Below are 6,000 nucleotides of genomic sequence, written 5' to 3'. Positions count from 1 at the left end.
GTGTCACAGCTCTTTTTGCTTTCAGTTTTTCAAGAGAAAAAAAGTTCTACCCAAAAAAATCAGTGTGCAGTATTGAGAGAGAGATGGCCTGACAGATTGTGTGTTAGGCTTCCCAGTGCTGTGCTCGCACTGTGGGCTGAGTCAGGGTGCGTGGAAGTATCACCATAATAGAGTTAGAACACTAATCAGAAACCCATTAGCTTCTTTGTCTGATTTGATGAATACATGCATATTTAATGCGTATATCCCACAAGCCCTGCCGCTGTCATCGTGCAGCATAATGGAATGACTGGTGGTTTGCAAGTTTCATTTGAAATTTTACCTGATTGGATCCATTTGTCACTGAAGGAAGCAGCTGTGATTAGTTACTGATGCCGCAAAAGCCAAATATTTACCAAATAAGAAAAGAAATGCATTCTCTGTTTTCATGTCTGCACAGCGTAACAGTTCGAGTCTTAATGGGAGCTGTGCTATTGTTTTCAGTGAGGGGAAAACGCGATGACAAAACAGTGCTCAGCATCCCATTGCTTAAGGAAGTGAGTGCCACTTAGAATGGGCTGTAAGCCCTGCTGCTGGAGCGGGTGCTGAATGCTGCAAGAGTGCAGACTCCCTCATCCTCGCAGGAGCAGAGGAAATGCACGCTTTCTGAACAGTCTGCAATGCAGCTATGCTGGTGGCCAGCTTGTCTTCTGCAAATCACTTGGTTTATGTTAATAGTTTACTCTGTCAGGAGTGAAGCTGATTGAGGGAAAACATCAGAAAGCTATGTTTATCACATTACCAGGATGTTTTGTTGAATCCCTGAGACTTAGTGGTATTCCATCTTTCAGGCCTTTGTACACCTTTCTGTGACCGACTGCTGAGTACATGGATCACTAATGTTCCGGTTTCAGCTCTATTTGCTTGCTCCACTGATACATCAAACTCATATCCACCTGGAGTAATCCATTCAGTTTCTTTCTCGTTGCTTTTGCTCACCACAATTATGCTCCTAGCCACTAGCCTTGACTCTCAAGTTCTTTTCTTGACAAACCTACCTCTGTTTCATAAGCACAGCCTCCCTGATTCACTTCAGACATTGCTCTCCAGCTAGCTTGGCAGTGTCTACAGGCAGCCATGTAAGAAATGGCCCCTTCCTTATCCTGATGCTTTTCATTCCCTTAGTCCCATCTTTTCACCATTAATTTAAATCCTACTGAGTGCTTCATTTGAGTTGTTACCACCAGTTTAGAGGGCATAGGAGAGAACTAGCTTGCCAGAAAGATGATGTGTGTGGCTGAAATGGTGAAAAGATGATCTCAAGGGTGGTTATGATTCAAAATATGATCATTGCTTTCACTCTCACACCAGCATCCCACGCTTCTTAGGATCTAGTTGTGCCTTCCTTTGAGCAGTCGCTAGGCTGAGCATCATCTATGTGTTTACTAGACCTTTGTGTGACATCTGTGAAATCATGTCTGTTAAACAGTTTCCCTGTTTTAAAAATTTATTATCGCCATCAAGTTCTAAATTCCTTGTACTTTGCATGCAAGTGCCTTGTCAGATTGAAAGTTTGACATGTTTTCTCTCATTCTGTGAGCTCATTTTTCTCTTGTGAGGATGTCCTTTTAGGCACAGAAGTTTGATCAAGTCCAGTTTGTTATTCTTTTTCTTTTGATACCATGCTTTTATTTTTACATCTGATAAATCATTTATGAGAAGTCTTGAGACTTGAATGTATGTATGTGATTTTGATAGGTTTGTGTTTTCACAACTTACACTTAAATCTATGATTCAACTATGTTCCTTTCTGTAAATGGGGTTGGTAATAAGTGTCCAGTATCATCCTTTTGCATGTGGATACCTTCCACTGTTCTTGAACATATTTATTTATCTACTTACTTACATCCGTGTGAATGCTCGTACAAATGTTCGTGTGAAGTACAGGGATCAGCATTGGAAATCTTCTCTGCTCGCTACCTTTTCTGTCATTTTTAAAAAGAATTTCTCAGTGCAGCAGGAGTTTGATATTTTGGCCAGCCTGGCCGACATCAAGTCCAGAGATCTGCCTGTTTCTGTCAGTCTTCCACCCCTGTCACTGGGGTAACAGATTTCACTGCCACGCGTGACTTTTGCAGGGTAGTGGAGCTCCAAGCTTAGGTCCCCATGCTTGAACAATATATTATATGTGCATAATATATTTGTGTATATATTTTGGCTTCCAGTTTCATGTTTTTGTGGGTTCCTAAATCTGTGAACAAGTGGGTCTCTGAGTATGTATTTGTTTCTTATGCCTTTTCTTGGGCTCTTTTCCTTCTGTGTGTGTGTGTGTGTGTATGTGTGTGTCCAATTCCAATGTGTTTTGTTATATCAAATCATATATTATCTCTTAGAAGCCTGTTTTCTAATAAAAGATAGAAGGGGTAGATCTGGATGGGAAGGGAGGTGGAGAGGAACTGGGAGGAGTAGAGGGAAAGGAAACTGTAATCAGAATATATTAAGTGAGAAAAAAATCTTTTCAATAAAGGAAAAAATAAGGAGAAATTTTGAAAGTATTAGAGATGAAACATGTCACCTACAAAAGAAGAAAAATTTACTACCTCATATTAACAATGGAAGCCAGGAGACAGTGTACAACATCTTGTGATGTGGGAAGAAAATCTTTTTCAGTTTAAGATTCTATGTCCATTGAAATAATACGCAGAGAACAAATAAAATGGAACACATCACCAAAAGCAAACTTCAATGTTGCCCTTTGAGTAGAAGTGAGATTGTATGAGGAACCAAGTCTGAGATGCAAAAAGAGATATAAGAGGCCATCCTGGTGGCTAGCACGAGAACCACATTGTGGAACAGGTGACCCAGCTTTTGAAAGTTAAGATGTACTTCTGCATGTGCATCACACACACACACACGTGCACATGATACATACATGGAATCAAAATTAATTTGATTGCATGAGCAGTCAAATAAGTATGAATAAGATTGATAAGAGTAAAGCCAAGGGGGGGATCCAAAATGGCAGCACCAGGAAGACACTGTCTGAGGAGCAGGACAGTAGTGACTGCAGAGCAACCAACAGACTGAACTCCAGGCCTTAAAACACCAGCGATTGTGTTTCCCAGGTGAGAGGAAACCTCACGGTGTGGGAAGCAATCGGGACTGACCTCAGGTCACTCAGACAATCTCTGAAAAAGGTCCCAGAGTCTGGTGGGTGCTCAGAAGCCAGCCCAGAGATTCACCATCCCAGAGAGAACTGTGGGCCCCAAAATACCACAGACTGGGTCTCCCTGTTGGGAGGAAACCCCATAGTGGAGGAAATAGCAGGTCTGACTTTAGGACACCCAGCTCTAGAAAAGTTTCTGGGTTCCCGCAGGCTCCAGGCTCTGACCTCCTGCTGCATGCATGAGTGCTGGGCTCATTTCCCACTGTTACTGCTTGGGTACTGGGGCACAGAGCTCCAACCTCAGACCTGCAGAAGCCTGGGTTCCATGGGTTCAGCCCCAGACACTGCACCAACGCTCAACCTGTCTCCCTAGCTAAACTCACCAATCCATGGGGCTACTGCCTCTTCAAGAGGGCTGCACCCAGCAAACAGTGGAAGAGCGGCAGCCCACAAAATTCAGAGCAAGTAACCCAGCCTCAGGGCAGCTGTCTTCAGGACTTCTCCTGGGGAGAGGAGAGTCCCCTGGGTACCAACGATCACAGTTACCACACAGGATCATACGCCTGAGGTGAGCTGTGGCAATTCCTGAGAAGCACTGGCCATTCAGTGGCCATATCATATAGCTGAGGAGGCCTCCTTCAGGAACAACCATCTTCCTGCCAAGGTGATTGTTCCCACCTCAGGATTCCAGCAGGCGCCACAAACTAAAAGCCAACACCTGAGACAGCCATATGGGTAGAGGCCAGTGTAAAAGCACAACCTATAAAAGCCAAAGCAATATGGCATCTTCAGAACCCAGTTATCTGGGGCAAGCAGCCCTGGACACCCTATCATAAGTGAAATCCAAGAAGATCTTGCATCTATGCTTATGAAGAGGTTAATGGAGGAAACAAAATGCATATAGAGGAAGATAAAGTAAACCAGATTATAGCCATCTGTAAAGAAATAGAAGAAGATAAAATCAAATAGATTGTGGCCATCCGTAAGAAAATAAAGGAAGACAAAGTCAAACAGCATGACCATCCGTAAAGAAATACAGAAAAATGCAGCCAAACAGTTTGTGGCCTTCACAGAGGAACTAATTAAGTCACTGAAAAAAAAAAATAAAAGAAACAGAGGATAGATGAAGGAATTGAAGGAAAAACAGGAACATACTGTCAGGGAAAGGAAATCAACAAAATGGTTCAAGATATACAGATAGAAAAATTAAAGAAAACACAAATGGAGGAAATCATGAAGAGGAAGAACTTAGGGAAGAAAAGAGGAACTACAGAAGTAAGCATAACCAATAGACTACAAGAGATAGAAGAAGAATCTCAGGTGTGGAAGATACAATGGAAGAAATAGATGAATTCGTCATAGAAAATGTTATATCTAAAAAATTCCTAACACAGACCATCCAAGATTCAAGGCAACATGAAAAGACAAAACCTAAGAATAATAGGAATAGAGAGGAAAAAGAAGATTCCCATCTCCAGGGCCAGAAAATATTTTCAACAAAATCATCGAAGAAAATTTCCCCAACTTAAAGGAGAGTTTAAGCATACAAGAGGCCTACAGAACACCTAATAAATTAGATCTGGAAATGAAATTCTCCCACCACATAATAAAACAATAAGTATGCAGAATAAAGAAAAAATAGTAAAAGCTGCAAGGGAAAAAGGCCAAGTAACATGTAATGGCAAATCCATCAGAATCACACCTGACTTCTCAGCAGAGACTATGAAAGCCAGAAGGGCCTGGACAGATACCATGCAGACCATAAGAGAACACAGATGTCAGCCCAGGCTACTATACCTAGAAAAACTCTCAGCCATCATAGATGGTCTATCTAGATATCTACATGTAAAAAATGCAAATAGATTCATACTTACCACCCTGCACAAAACTAAAGTCCAAGTAGATCAAGGACCTCAACATAACCAGACATACTAAACTTGTTTAAAGAAAAAGTGGGGAAGAGCCTTGAGCTCATTGGCACAGGAGACAACTTCCTGAAGAGAACACCAACAGCACAGGCTCTAAGATTAACAAGCAATAAATGGGACCTCATGAAACTGAAAAGCTTCTGTAAAGCAAAAGACACTGTCGTCAGAACAAAACGACAGCCTACAGACTGGGAAAGGATCTTCACCAACCCTATATCTAACAGAGGGCTAATTTCTAGAATATACAAAGAATTCAAGAAGTTAAACAGCAATGAACCGAATAATCCAATTAAAAAATGGGGTACAGAGTTAAATAGAGAATGCTCAATAGAGGAATATCGAATGGCAGAGAAACACTTAAAGAAATGCTCAACATCCTTACTCATCAAGGAAATGCAAATAAAAACGACCCTGAAATTTCACCTTACACCCTTCAGAATGACTAAGATCAAGAACTCAAGTGACAACACATGCTGGAGAGAATGTGGAGAAGGGAGAACCCTCCTCCATTGCTGGTGGGAATATAAACTTGTACAACAACATTGGAAATCAATTTGGTGCTTTCTCAGACAATTAAGAATACTGCTACCTCAAGATCCAGCTATAACACTCCTAGGCATATATCCAAAAGATGCTCAAGTATACTAGGACATTTGCTCAAACATGTTCGTAGCAGCTTTATTTGTAATAGCCAGAACCTGGAAACAACCCAGATGACCCTCAACAGAGGAATGGATACAGAAATTGTGGTACATCTACACAATGGAATATTACTCAGTTATTAAAAACAAGGAAATCATGAAATTTGCAGAAAAATGGTGGGATCTAGAAAAGCTCATCCTGAGTGATGTATCCCAGAAAGAAGAAAGACACACATGGTATAAACTTACTTATAAGTGGATATTAGACACATAATATAGGATAAAC

Source organism: Meriones unguiculatus, chromosome 2 (assembly GCF_030254825.1).
Source record: "Meriones unguiculatus strain TT.TT164.6M chromosome 2, Bangor_MerUng_6.1, whole genome shotgun sequence".
Taxonomy (NCBI): Eukaryota; Metazoa; Chordata; class Mammalia; order Rodentia; family Muridae; genus Meriones; species Meriones unguiculatus.
Note: the sequence above shows the minus strand (reverse complement) of the source record.